This window comes from Callionymus lyra, chromosome 16 (assembly GCF_982586985.1).
Source record: "Callionymus lyra chromosome 16, fCalLyr1.hap1.1, whole genome shotgun sequence".
Taxonomy (NCBI): domain Eukaryota; kingdom Metazoa; phylum Chordata; class Actinopteri; order Syngnathiformes; family Callionymidae; genus Callionymus; species Callionymus lyra.
Genome location: NC_141833.1, coordinates 10,951,997 through 10,967,491, shown reverse-complemented (window position 1 = coordinate 10,967,491; position 15,495 = coordinate 10,951,997). Strand labels below are relative to the sequence as shown.

General features: G+C 43.7%; 1 long non-coding RNA gene across 1 annotated transcript; it reads left to right on the top strand.

Annotated features, from left to right (window-relative positions):
• The first annotated feature begins 3,533 nt into the window (after nt 1-3,533).
• Nucleotides 3,534-4,279, top strand: LOC148063640 (uncharacterized). The gene is made up of 3 exons (XR_015713490.1): nt 3,534-3,624; nt 3,773-3,917; nt 4,102-4,279. It is a non-coding gene; the product is annotated as an uncharacterized LOC148063640 (long non-coding RNA).
• Nucleotides 4,280-15,495: the final 11,216 nt, after the last annotated feature.

Below are 15,495 nucleotides of genomic sequence, written 5' to 3'. Positions count from 1 at the left end.
GTCTGCTCGACTGCTAAAGACCTGCGCTGCTGAACTAGCTGAGCCGCTCCAGCATGTCTTCAACCTCAGTCTACGGCTGGGGAAAGTACCAACTCTGTGGAAGACTTCCTTTATCGTTCCAGTCCCTAAAAAGATCCGACCGAGGGAGCTGAATGATTACAGACCGGTGGCACTGACTTCGCAGCTGATGAAGACACTGGAGCGGCTGGTCCTCAAATATCTCAGGCCACAAGTCCAGCACGCGCAAGACCCCCTGCAGTTTGCCTACCAGCCAGCAGTTGGTGTGGAAGATGCCATCCTTCACCTCCTGCATCGGACCTACTCCCACTTGGATAAAGGAAGCGGTTCAGTGAGAATCCTGTTCCTAGACTTTTCTAGTGCCTTCAACACTATCCAACCCACTCTGCTCCAGGACAAACTGATTAAGATGCATGTGGACCCTGGTTTGGTCTCCTGGATTACGGACTATCTTACTGATCGACCACAGTATGTCAGGCTGAAGGATATCAAGTCTGACACTGTGGTGTGCAGTACAGGAGCACCTCAGGGGACAGTACTGGCCCCTCTCCTCTTCACCATCTACACTTCAGACTTCTTCTACAACTCAGAGCTGAGTCTCGTCCAGAAGTATGCTGACGACACTGCCATTGTTGGATGCATCAAGGACAACAGCGAAGACGAGTACAGGAGTCTGATACGTGACTTTGTGGACTGGAGTGAGAGGAACCACTTGCAGCTGAACACCTCAAAGACCAAGGAGCTGGTCTTGGACTTCGGGAGGTCCAGGACAAAGCCACGTCCAGTGTCCATCAGAGGCGACGAGGTGGAGATAGTTGACAACTACAAGTACCTCGGTGTGTGGATGGACAGTAAACTGGACTGGTCCTGCAACACAGACCATGTATATAAGAAGGTTAAGAAGGAGTAGACTGTACTTTCTGAGGAGGCTTCGATCATTTAACATCTGCAAGAAGCTCCTCTGCATGTTCTACCAGTCTGTGGTGGCCAGTGTCATGTTCTATGCTGTGGTGTGTTGGGGTGGAAATGTATCCAAGAGGAGTGTCAACAGGTTGGACAGGTTGATCAGGAGGGCTGGCTCTGTTGTTGGCATGGAGCTGGACTCACTGGTGACAGTTGCTGAGAGGAGATCACTGAACAAACTACTGTCCATCATGGATGATGACAGTCATCCTCTGAACACTGTCATCAGTGAGCAGAGAAGCAGAATGAGTGCACGAATGCTCCTACCCAGGTGCAACACTAATAGACTCAGGGACTCATTCATTCCTCGGGCTATTAAATTGTACAATTCTGAGTTCGGGGGCAGGAGTGGAGTGAGAGTATCTGGATGTTCTGTTCTATGTTAGTCTTTGTATCCTTTGTCTTTGTTGTTTTTCTTTGACCTATGTTCTTTGTCTTTATCTTTAGACTTAGATTGTGTCATCTTGTTCTTCCTCTTTATGTTCTTCTTCTTATTTTATTTTTATGTATTATTTTGTATTGTTTATGGAAAATTGCTGGCTGTTGGAAAAAAAAAATTCCCGAAGGAGACCTCCTGAGGGATCAATAAAGTTTTACCTTACCTTACCTTACCTGTCTCACTCACCTGCTTGTCTCCCCCTTCACATGTCTCACTCAACCTGTTTCTCACCCACTCCTCCCGTCTCACTCTCACCTGTCTCCCTCTCCTCAGTCATCGCGACGATGACGTCACCGCTCTCACCTGTCAGAGTTGCGTCCGCGGCTCCAGCCCGCTCAGCCCCACCCGACTCCTCCGGACCGGATCGTCCCGCGGGAGTTCACCGCTCACCGGACCCGGATGGACCGGGATCCGGGGCAGCGGCGCGCTGTCCGTCGGAACCGGGCGGGTCCGAGTCTGGTCGGCGCGGACACGCTCTGGCCAGGTGACCCTCCCCACCACAACTGAAGCACCTCATAGTCAAGGACGAGGCGAACATCAGGTAATCAAAGTGGTCCACTTTGACAACGAACTTGATGTCCAGATCCTTGTCCTTCTTGTTCAGGATCATGAACTCCTGTCGTCTGTGCGACACGACGTGCTTCAACAGAGGAGACTTACATCCAGACACGATCTTCTTCAGAGGGGACCCGTGTCTGGAAAGCTCTCGGACCAGCAGCTCGTCGCTGATGAAGGGTGGAACGTTTGACAGCAGGACCCGTGTCGCAGGCTGCACCAGATGTTGAACCTGCTCCAGGACCCCGCCGATCACGATCCCCTCCTCCACCAGACGATTCGCCAGGTCCAGTCTGGTCACGAACAACACCACGGCACCGTTCATCCGAGCTACCGATCTGATGTTGCCGTGACCAACCTTCTCACCCACCGCCAGTGCTACCTCCTCCACGGCTAACCCGGAGCCGGCGCCCACATTGACACTGTGCTTCCTAGTCAACCCGGTGAAATCACCCGTTACCACCATAGTGACGTCACACGCAAAAAACACCTTTTAAACGAAAAGATACTTACAACACACTTCACCAAGTGAAACTATAACATTTATTAAGCTATGAACGAAAGAAAAATATAGACAAAGCCCGAAAAAACACACTTTCTCAGACCGTTCTCTCTCAGCTCCTTCCGCACACCTCCACTCACAGGAAGAAGAAGAAGGCTACATTTTAGATCTACTCCACCTTATGGAGTGATAGATCTAAAAATGTATTCCCTTGCATTCACCTTCTGGGTGCTGACTTCTCCACTATTTGGCGTAAGTGTTTAATAACTCCTGGCTCTAGAGTACATTTTATTTCTTTGCAATATAATAATATTATTTTGCTCTGGCTTTTTTTTTAACAATATTCTATAACTCATTTATTTTTAATATTACTGTATTTTACATGATGTTTGATGTGTAAGGTGACATCATTTTCTTCAAAGTTACAATCAAACATTGTCCTCATTTGGATTTCAAAACATTTTAAAGGACTGGTCATTCCCTAGTGTGGCATTTATCTTTTTTTATACAAAGACTGCATTATATGAAATCACTAAAATAAATCAACTTCCATGTGGTTGTAATGAATATGTAAACTGTGGTATGGTTTTAATGGTGCTGCTGTATGTCTATATGTATATTTACCTTTGTTTTAATTGCCTATACATGTTTTTGCTTTTGTTTTAGTTGGTTCAGGTGTGGAGGGAATTGTTGGGAAGGATCCAAAAATGGTTTCGAGAACTATTTATCCATGGAGAGAGTCTCTCAAAGCTCCATTCAATGTTTGGGAAAATGCTATATTTGGGTTTATACACACACATGTTCATTCACAAACAAATCAATAAATAATAATACAAATAAATGTATGGTAGCAGATGTAAATGTAATTTACACTTGATGTTTAACTGAATGCTATTGTTAGATTCAAAGCTGTTTCAAACAGTTCTGTCTTTTTCTGGTGATTCTGTGTAAAAGTCAAAATGTGCACCTGGTATGTACATGTACCATAAATGTGTTTCTCTTGTCATTTCAGGTTCAGTCAGAAAGGTTTTCCAAAGGTGAGGGGCTGTACAAGATGCAGGGACCAGAGATGTTTGAAATAGATGAAAGTACTGGACGAATTTGGCTCAAAGAGTCACTAGATAGAGAGACACACCAGAGTTTTGAGGTAAGCTGTACTTCAAGTCTCTGACTGAAGGTGCAAATGAAATAATACGTGATGTATATATAAAATAAACAAATATTATTATTAATAGTAGTAGAACAATAAAGCATTTTACACAGTTTCGCCATACATCCCTTCTTTGTGTTTGCAGTTGATAGTTTTTGCCGTGTCATTAAGTGGAGAGTACCTTGAGAAGCCAGCGCCCATTACAATTCTTGTGCAAGACTTGAATGACAACAAACCAGTCTTCACTCAGCAAGTGTTCACTGGTTCTGTCCTGGAATTCTCACCCCCAGGTAACTTGGGAAAAATACATATAAAGTCTATATAAATCACACTTATTGATTAGACCGATAAATTGATTCAGAATCAAAGAAAGAAGCTGGGTGTAATCATTGGTCACTTAAAAAATTGCATCATTAATCAAAAGTCTGACCTCTTATAGATGAAGAAACTGGACTTGATACATTTTGTTCACAGGCACTGTTGTGATGCAAGTATCAGCCGATGATGCAGACAAACCCCACAGCATCAACACTGACTTGGTGTACTCCATCATTGGCCAGGAGAGCATCCCTGTTAATGACCTGAATAAGACCATGTTTGAGATGGACAAGGCGTCAGGAATTATCACTATGAAAGACAGTGTCCTGGACAGAGAGGTAAAAACTGACCCTAAGATTGATCTCTCCTGCTTCTTAACTTCACTGCCAAATATTTTAAAGATGCAATAAGATAAAATATTCCTTTTTTGTCCCACAGTGGGGAAATTCCTAAACAGACTAATTTTACCCCAAATTATTATTTCTTGTCTCATGTGGTGAAAGCGTTCCAGCTGAGAATCAAAGTTACTGATAAGGGTGGGACAGGCTTCACAAAGGAAGCTATGGTCATCATTAATGTAACTGACATCAACAACCACGTCCCAGGGTTCAGCCCAACATTTGTAAGTATTTCAGAACGAACAATCACATAGACACACTTTTACTTTGTAGTCCAAGTCTGTTTTCTTCTTTCAGTACCACATGACTGCTCTGGAGAACACACTTGGTGATATCGTCCAAGTGAACGTGATCGAAGGAGATGAACCTGGAACAGGAAACTGGGAGGCTAAGTACTCTGTCTATGATGATCCTCACGGGTATTTCAGCATAAGAACAGATGCTGAGACCAACCAGGGGATCCTGAGTGTTGTGAAGGTACAAAAACTTAACACAATAAAAATGGCAGTTTATATTTCAGAAAGACTGAAAAATGTTCAATGACGTGAACAATCGACTGATCATTGAACTTTTATTCAAGGGTCCTCTCTCTCTGCGCTTGATGGAGTTTACTGACTCCTATCGTTCGGGACCATCTTTCCCTGAGCTATTTGTATCTTTGTTTGACTTGAAGCGGCGAATAAACGACCCGTTACACTCTGCATTGACCTCTTTTCTCCATAAAGCAAAGTATTAAGACCCGGAGGTGACATCGTGTTGGAGCGACGGAAATGAACTCCAGTTCCAACCGTTTTAAATTTCATGTCACAAGTTTTTTATTAAAGAATTTTGGATATTATAATATAAGTATTGAAGCGTGTTAATTTCTATTTTGGTTAAAAAAGCTTTTCTTGCGAGTTGGGTGCCGCAAAATTGTTAGAAAAAGATATATTTAAAGTGAAAAACAAAGTTGGAATATACTCTTGTCGTCGTCTCACGTTTACGTTGGTTGCACAGTGAGTGCCTATATTATGATTAAATAAAACAAACATTTTTATGCTTAATGCGGCGTGTTTTTCAAGTTTCATGTGAAGAAATGTATAGACAACGATCTTAAATTTCTACTGGGTTAAAAAAGTTTTTCTTGTAAGTTCTGCAAGTTTTTAAAAAAGGGTAAAAACAGCTTTCTTGGTTAATTATTTTAATAAAGTTATAGCTGAAAGTAGTTTTATGAACAACTTTCTTTAAACGTCTATCGGATTAAAAGGGCGTTTTTGCTTGTGATTTTCATACCACAAATATTTTAAGAAATTATTTTGGGTATTATAATATAAGTATTCAAGCGTGAAAGATTTATCTGAACTAAGGGTAAAATGGCAGCCTTGTGGAACTGTGGTGCTGTATTGTTTTGCTCTGTAAGTTCATATGTGGAAAGAATGAGTCTGTTGGATCGGAAGAATGTTGTGAAAAACTGGTATGAATGGGCTAAGAAGCAGAGAAAGGTTGGAAATCTGCCTGATTGGGGCATGCCGATGCCTGAAGAAGATATACTTGGGGAAACTGTGAAAAAAATTACTCCAGAGCTAGAAGTCATTAGAAGGAGGAAAACAAGCATGTTGTTTAGTGAAAAACGCAGACTGGCTCTGTTAGAAAAGACAAAAACGACAAAAAAAAAAAAAAAAACTGATGAAGACAGATTTTCTATGCTGATTAAAATGGTAAAAATAGATAAGGATAAAAGGACTATACAGCAGCTGGATGATGAAGTGAATGAACCATCAAACAAAGATTTGAACTATAAAGTTGACCAAAGCACACCACTAAAATCCTCTAAAGATGGAGATAAAAGTAAGGGAAACGGGGAAAATAAAATAAAGACGAGATCAGATGGATTGGAAGGTAGAACTTCCGCCGTTAGAAAAATGACCAAGTGCATGGATACGGGTCTATCTCAGGAAAATGGCAGGGTTTGTGTTGGCTATTGGAGATTGGAGACAAATTGTTATAGAAATGTGTGGGTTTTGATCATTTGTTTAAAGATAGAGGAAGAAGCAGGAACTGGTAGGGAGTCTGATACGTGAATTTGTGGACTGGAGTGAGAGGAACCACTTGCAGCTGAACACCTCAAAGACTAAGGAGCTGGTCTTGGACTTCGGGAGGTCGAGGACAAAGCCACGTCCAGTGTCCATCAGAGGCGACGAGGTAGAGATAGTTGACAACTATAGGTACCTCGGCGTGTGGCTGGACAGTAAACTGGACTGGTCCTGCAACACAGACCATGTATATAAGAAAGTTCAGAGTAGACTGTACTTTCTGAGGAGGCTTCGATCATTTAACATCTGCAAGAAGCTCCTCTGCATGTTCTACCAGTCTGTGGTGGTCAATGTCCTGTTCTATGCTGTGGTGTGTTGGGGTGGAAATGTGTCCAAGAGGACTGTCAACAGGTTTGACAGTGTGACGGAGTGCCTCCGTCTACAGGAAGCGGAGAGCTATGGACAATGATACACATGCAAACATTCACATACACACAGAGAGCTTACCTGGTGGCATGACGCCACAGAAGTCACAACTGGCAAGACAGGGCGGAGCTAATCAGGGGCTTAAGTGGAAATCTGGTCGTGGGTTTGAGGTCATGTGACCTGGCGTCATATTGTTTATTTATCGCTTTATTTTGACGGGTAAATGATTTCATAATTGGTTTTGGAACATGTTCTTATTTAGTTTATGAATTATAATTAATCATCATGAAACCCCAATGTTACCATTTATTGTTAAATAATTTATGATTGGGGAATTATTTCAACCACACCCCTGGGAGGGGCTTAACAGCTAAAAGCAGCATGTCGGCTGCAGAAGAGGTCACTCTTTCTCCTGAGTTGCACAGTGGAGCAACAAGGATCTAACCCACATTTAATGAGGAGAACGTTACAAACCTGTTGGTGAACCCTAGCTACGGAAGAACTGGGATCAGGTTATGTTTTTTTTGTTCTGTCTTATTGTAAATATTTTGGATTTTCTTTGGTTTCCTCTCACTATATATATATCAAGCACCATTGGACTGGAAAAATAAATGCACAGTTGACTTGCCATATGTGAGATTTGTGATCGTTTTTTCGAACGGGACGAGCCACGCCACAGTTGGTGTCAGAAGTGGGATATGGCAAGTCGAAAGAAAAGTGTGCCTCGGCCAAGACGCCGCACTGGACTTTGGTCTCAGCAGAGAGAGAAAGAAGAAGAGGAGGAAGCATGTGGTGGTCCAGCATGGGAGACCGCTCCACCCTCGTCGTCTGAAGATGAGGGAGGCAGCAGAGCCAAGTTTGCTACCGCATCAGGGAGTCAGCCAGAGTCTGAGCTGGTGACTCCGATGAGAGGCTTCCTGGAAGGCCAAACCAGGAGAGAAGAAAGACTGTTAAGAGAGCTGTGTAACATCAAAGCAGGCCTTCCAGGGACCAGCCAACCTTTTTCACATGCCAGTGTCAGCAGCCCAAGCACCACCGGCAAGTATGTATTCCAGTAGCAGACTTGAGGAGCAGAGAGCCAACCACAGGTAATACAGTGACCCCAAAATACCACCCTATAACACCGGGGAGGACATTGAGAAATATCTCCTGCGTTTTGAACGCATCGCTAAAACCTGGAATTGGCCAGAGATTGAGTGGGCACGCCGGCTTGTTCCACTTCTGTCGGGGAAAGCGTTGGAGGCCTACACCGCGATGGATGAGGAGAGGGCCCACTGCTACAGAGACCTGAAGGCAGCTTTGCTGTTGAAGTTCGACATCTCGCCAGAGACTTACCGGCAGCAGTTCCGGACGGTGGCAAGGCCAGGAGGAGAAAACCCCACGGAGACCTATCATCGCCTGAAGGGACTCTACCGATGCTGAATTCGTCCTGAGCAGCACACCAAGGAGGAGGTCGGGGAGATCATCATCCTGGAACAGCTTCTTCGTGTTCTGTCTCCGGATGTAAGGACCTGGGTGAAGGAGCATGAACCACCGGATGGGCTCACAGCTGCTACACTGGCTCTCCAATACCTCAATGCCAGGAGAGTACCAGCTTCCTAGGCGAGCGGGACAGCATCCAGACAACAACCGGTTGCAGCGCTCCTGGGAGTAGACTTTCCTGTGTTGTTACCCTTGCTGGGGGAAAATAAGCTAAATGTTTTTGGGAAAACACATATTAAGGGTAATGGTGATACATCCTGTCCTGTGTTAACTCGATCGATGACTAAGGTGGGTGCCCCACCACTCACAGACAATAACAGCCGTCTGTGTGAGCAGGACACCCCAAAGACCACTGACATTGACCCTTCCGTCCATCCGTTTACAGACTTTGACCGTAGTCTGTTTAATGGTGGGACAAAGGGCCCCAAAAAGTCACGTCGACAACGCCGCTTTGAGAAGCAGTTGAAGCTGTTAGAGCCTAATTCTTTAAAACCGGATGGGTTGTGTAATGTGCCAGAGAACATCTCTTTACTGCAGAGGGAAGATGGTACATTAAAACATTTGTTTGCCAAGGTTGGGGAGGCAAAAGAAAACTGTGTGGGGAAAGAAATTGTTGTGTTGGACAATGATGTTCTGTACGTGGTAGGTGATAAACACAAACGTCTAGTAGTTCCTGTGTGCTGTAGAGCACTGATCATGCACCTAGCACACACCATTCCATGGTCAGGACACTTGGGTCGCCACAAAACATACTTACGCATCAGTTCCCGGTTTCATTGGCCATCCATATACACTGACACCCAACAGTATTGTGCTACATGCCCCACATGCCAAAAAACATGCTCTGCCCGTAAGTCCGACCGAGCGTACCTGCAATCTCTCCCTGTCATCTCCACTCCATTCCGCAGGATTGCCATGGACGTTGTTGGACCACTGGTGAAAAGCAGTGCAGGTCACCAGTACATCCTGGTGGTCTGTGATTATGCGACCCGGTTCCCTGAGGCTTTTCCCCTGCGCACAATCACCGCCCCAGCTGTTCTGAGAGCACTGGTGCAGCTGTTTTCCAGGGTTGGAATCCCTGACGAGATCCTGACCGACCAAGGTACCAACTTCACCTCCAGGCTTATGCAGCTGTTTCACAAACAGTTGGGAATTTCCGCCATAAGGACCACACCCTACCATCCACAGACAGATGGTCTGGTAGAACGGTTCAACCAAACCCTGAAACGGATGTGGTTGTACCGAAAATGGGTCCAGTAACCTATGAGATTTTGCACCCAGAGAGGAAGAGACAGAAGCAGGCATACCATGTGAACCTACTGAAGGAGTGGAAGGACCGTCCGTACCACTGGCAAAAACCAGTCGGCAATACACGGCATTCCGGACAACAGCAGGATTGTTCCAATTTACTAAGATCCCCTTCGGCCTGCACGGAGCCCCAGCGACGTTCCAGAGGCTTATGGACAGAGTTCTCCAGGGCTGTGACCACTGTAGTGCGGCCTACCTGGATGCTGGGTGATTTTCAGCAGCACATGGGAGGAGCACCTGCAACACCTGACGCTGGTCCTGGGGAAAATACGAGAGGCAGGATTGACACTCAACCCGTCAAAGTGTGAGTGGGCCCGGCAGAAGGCACGTTACTTGGGCTACCAGCTGGGACTGGGAGAGGTGAGGCCCCAAATGGACAAGGTGGAAGCGATCCGGGACTGCCCGCGACCACGCACCAAGAAAGAGGTTCGCTCCGTCCTGGGTTTGGCTGGTTGGTACCCGAGGTTTGTACCTCATTTTGCCAGCATCGCGACACCACTAACAGCACTGACCTGTAAAGACCAGAGGAACCCGGTCACATGGACGGACGAGTGTGATGGAGCATTCAGGACCCTTAAAGACATTCTCTGTTCATCCCCTGTCCTCGTGAGCCCAGACTTTGGCAAGAAGTTTGTGGTGCAGGTGGATGCATCAGAGGTTGGACTGGGAGCAGTATTGGCCCAAGGAGACCCTAGAGAAGAACGGCCAGTCATGTATCTAAGCCGCAAGCTCCAACCTCGAGAGACCAGATACTCAGCCGTGGAGAAGGAGGGCCTGGCGATTAAGTGGGCACTGGAGAGTTTGAAATACTATCTGCTTGGCCGGGAATTCGACCTAGAGACTGATCATCGAGCTCTGACTTGGATGAACACCATGAAGGACCATAATAGTCGCCTCACACGGTGGTACCTCTCCCTGCAGCCTTTCAGATTTCAGATCAGGCATCGAGCGGGAAAAAACAATGTGGTGGCTGACTACTTGTCTAGGTTGCCGCACATCGTCAACCTCCGAGAGGAGGGGGATAATGTGACGGAGTGCCTCCGTCTACAGGAAGCGGAGAGCTATGGACAATGATACACATGCAAACATTCACATACACACAGAGAGCTTACCTGGTGGCATGACGCCACAGAAGTCACAACTGGCAAGACAGGGCGGAGCTAATCAGGGGCTTAAGTGGAAACCTGGTCGTGGGTTTGAGGTCATGTGCCAGGCGTCATATTGTTTATTTATCGCTTTATTTTGACGGGTAAATTATTTCATAATTGGTTTTGGAACATGTTTTTATTTAGTTTATGAATGATAATTAATCATCATGAAACCCCAATGTTACCATTTATTGTTAAATCATTTATGACTGGGGAATTATTTCAACCACACCCCTGGGAGGGGCTCAACAGCTAAAAGCAGCATGTCGGCTGCAGAAGAGGTCACTCTTTCTCCTGAGTTGCACAGTGGAGCAACAAGGATCTAACCCACATTTAATGAGGAGAACGTTACAAACCTGTTGGTGAACCCTAGCTACGGAAGAACTGGGATCAGGTTATGTTTTTTTTGTTCTGTCTTATTGTAAATATTTTTGGATTTTCTTTGGTTTCCTCTCACTATATATATATCAAGCACCATTGGACTGGAAAAATAAATGCACAGTTGACTTGCCATATGTGAGATTTGTGATCGTTTTTTCGAACGGGAAGAGCCACGCCACAGACAGGTTGATCAGGAGGGCTGGCTCTGTGGTTGGAATGAAGCTGGACTCACTGGTGTAATGAACATATCTTCATTGGATATCATCTGTGAAAGCTCAACCACTCCTCAGGATCTGTGTCAACATTCTTCTGTTGATAAGAAAACCCCACACCGGGTGGAATTGGCATTTCACAAACTTCGAGTGAGTAATCACAGCAGAGGAGGGATATTTCAGGGCAATAAAGTCCATTAGCCAGACTTCATGAAGCAAGGAGGATTAGAAGTTTGACAAACGGTCAAGCTAAACCTTCAATGAATGAGGAGTTCAACACTCCATGTGAGATTCCAACCAACCAAGATCAGATAAGAACGTTTATGGCTTCCTGCAGACACAGAGTTTGTGAAGATGCGAACCAACATTGAAAGTGCTAACAGATGTCTTCACAGGCAAAATGTGTGTGTGTGGGTCTTGGATAATATTAATTGAAATGTGTATTACCTGCTTAAAGAAATATACTTGTAAGTGAATGGAGCTACGTGCAAGGTGTTTGAAGTTATCAAAATGAAGAAAGTAATCACAGATGGAATATAAGAATTTAATTAATCATTATCAAAACCTTCATTTTGTAATACGTGTTCTACATTGGTCATGTTTGGTGTTATTTGAATGTCCGCGCTCCGTGGGAAAATAATCTAGAAAGAACAAATCGTTTTAACATTAGCATTTTTAATGTACATATGATTTTTCTTGTGTGATGAGAAGAAAAGACAATTGGAGAGGTAAGAAGGAGGAGGAGGGGGTGTCAGTCTGGAAGGACCCTTTTCCCGCCGAAGAAATGTCAACCAATCATAAGGGTTTGCCCCTTTTTACGATCACTAAGTTTCAACATAAGAACTGTGTTCAACTTAGAGAATTCGTGTTGTTTCCTCCAAATGATCAGAGCGTACCTCTTAACATCAGAGTGTACCTCGTTACATCAGAGCTTATCACCTCCCGCGTGATAAACTGGTTCATCACCAACTGCCTTCAAGACGATCTCCAGCCTCCTGACGAGCTCCTGCAAGTCCAAACTGAGGACCACACTGAAGGACCCGCTTCCAGCATCCTTCCAGACTCCGCAAAGTTTCGTGAGTTTCTTAATAATCTTGACCAGACCGGTCCGATTATTCCAATATTCGCAGCACATCTCCCAGATTGCGAATCTCCATCAAGAAGCAACAGCCCGTGAATCATCCTTACCTCCCGTAAGAAGAAAGTGTTCCTGACCTAAAAGACTTTCCCTCAGCGAAGTGAACATTCCAGCGCGTTCACCTGAGGTGTCTACAACCAGGAAGCCGACACTGTGACTCATCGGACTGTTCGGTGTACAGAACGCAATCGCTTGGTCCCCTCGTCGAAAGAACTTTGATTCCCTCGTTCCTGACTGTCTTCCTCATCATCCTCTCCTTCATCCTCATCCTCCAACTCCGTTGACATCCACCCGCTTGCCACCTTCATCTGGTCTCCAGCTGCTGCCTAAACCTCCATTCACCATCTACCGTCAAGGTAGAAGCTGATCACTTCATCTTGAACAAATTGATTTGTGTCTGGGTTGTTTAATATGCGGGTAGTCTAGTAAGATTTCGTCCACGATTCTTTTCCCGTTTCTGTTTTATTCTCGGTTCAGAAACTTACCATAACATACTTATTTTTGTCATTCATTATTCATTCCTTTTTAAATAAATCTATAAAACGTCACGTCGTTGTACTCGTCTCTATTCTGGTGTAATAACGGTCAATTTAAGAGCCTCTTACTCAGGAAAGAACAGATAATCACGACAAAAGTAGTAAACTTCAGTTAAATGAGATTGATTAAAACTAGTGTTTCATAGTTAATTAATTAGGCAAATTAATTAATTATTATTCACGTAAATGTAATAGTTTCCCTTGCACTATAAAACAAGGGTGGTGTCCCCTTTCTTCAGGTAAATCTTACCTAGAGGCAATTTTAAAGTTAAATCTACCAGAACTTAGATGTTCTGAAAATAAACCTTTTTATAAGGCATATAAACACTACACCAAGGAGCACAACTACTTCTGTTAACCGTCTTTTTAGTTAGTAGTGCAATTAAGTCAAGCGTGTTATGTAGCGAGTCTGTGAAACTGCCCACAAAGTCATCAATTTCATGGTGTTTATGGGTAGAGTTTCCTGACACACTAGACTAGACATTTGACTGAGCACTGAGGGAATTGATTCCTTAAATTTGGTTATGGCACTTTCCTGACAGAGTGCTCCTGCTCTGTAGACTTGGGTCATTCAAGATAAAATCAAAGATTATTAATTGATGGTAAAAAAAAAGAGCTGAATTCTGAGGAGGGACAATAACATTTGTAATTTCAAGTCCGTATGCTAGGACAAGATCTAAATGTGTTCTTAAAGCAGTGAGTCGTTCATGTACATACCAAGAGAAACCAAATGACTCCAGGATAGAATTAAACGTGTTAGGCAAGCTATCATGGACCATATCCATATGGATGATAAAGTCACCAACAATAATCACTTTATCAGATTTAAGCACCAGGCTGGTCAAGAACTCGTGTATGACATTTGCACTCTTGACAACACCATACCCGCTGCTCTGTGTCACAAACTCAATCGTCCACAGGTAAAAAATCCATCCATCCATTCATCCATCCATCCATCCAATATACCTAAACAATTCCACCTCTGCTTTAAAGAAGCAACTTATTTTGAATTATATTGAATAATTAAGACAAAAACATCCTACGCATCATATGGCCCTGCCATGAAAAAGATAACTTCAAAGAAAGTGGTTTAAAACTATTTTTGATTAAAGTTACTTTTATTGAACAAAAAAGAAAGGAAGATGTTTGAAAGTAGTTTTAACCACGTACACTGTTTTTTCAAGAAACCAACCAAAGTATAGACAATAAATGAAATTATCATATTTTTCAGAAATATTTTATTTTACATTTTATTGAATCTTTAAAGACAGAAAAATCTGAAAAATAACATCAAATCGATAATGAATTCTTCAAAACAGTATTTAAAACAATCTTAGTCACTTAAATATCTAAAAAGGCATAAAATCATATCAGTAGAAGAAATAAAACTTAATTATTTTTTTTGTTGCTATCATAAGGTCGACAGTGTAATAAAATTATGATTTTTTTTTCAGATGATGTAAGTACTCTTACTGAGCAGACCATTGACATGAGTCAACCTGTGTCTCTCTTGGTGGTGCTGCATAAAATAACTGATCAGCAACGACATCCTCTGACAACACCAACCAACCTTCAACCAGCTCCACCACAAACACTAAAACAATGAACAATGGTTATTAATTTAAATGTCACCCCAAACACTACCAGGTTCACCCATGCCCAAAACTGACAATGCATGGTCGAGGTCTGGATTTTACACATGAGTGGAAATGTTATCTTCATTTTCTTGGTTGTCATCTACTTGCTGATTGCTGTTGGTGCATGTTTGACAACTTTGGTCTGCGATGGCTCTTGGCTGTTTGTTCTTGCATGGAAAACCAATGTGGCCTTTGCAAAAGTTCCAAATAAAAAGTCCACAGAAAGAAAAAACCACCAGGGCCAACCCAATCTGCTGAGACAGGAGAGCGTAATCGTATTGTTGAGGTTGAATCTCTTCTGTCTTTTCTTCAATGATGACATTGTACTGGGCAACTGTGGTTTTGTATTCAGCATCTTTGGAGCTCATCACAGACAGACAGCGGTAGTGACCAGTGTCAGACTTTGAGACCTCCAGGATGAGCAGTCCATCTTGTTGCTCCAGACGATGAGGTGAAGAGACCAGTGGGGAGTTATCTTTCTCCCACCTCATCGTTGCCAGCTTTGATTCCAGAGAGCAGAAAAGTTTTAAATATCCAGGAGCTGGAAGAGATTTATTCTCAGTTTGAGGTTCTATGAAAGACACAAGTCAACATTTTAGCGCTAAGCCGTTTTTATATTCATTATGTTGGAGGTGACCTTTGTTCGGGAGTTTGATCCACTCACCATTCTTTGGACATAGAGAAGCTTTGCCTTCTTTCAAACTCTGGAGCAGTTCTCTGAAGAAAAATATAATTATAATTTACTGCAGTGCAATTTACTGAACACTGCACCTCATATTTTAGAACAGATACTCACCTCTGTGTAGCAGAAAGAGTTGAACATTTGCCAGCAGCGTGGTCCCAGCCACAGTAAGGATCTCTGGCAAGAACAC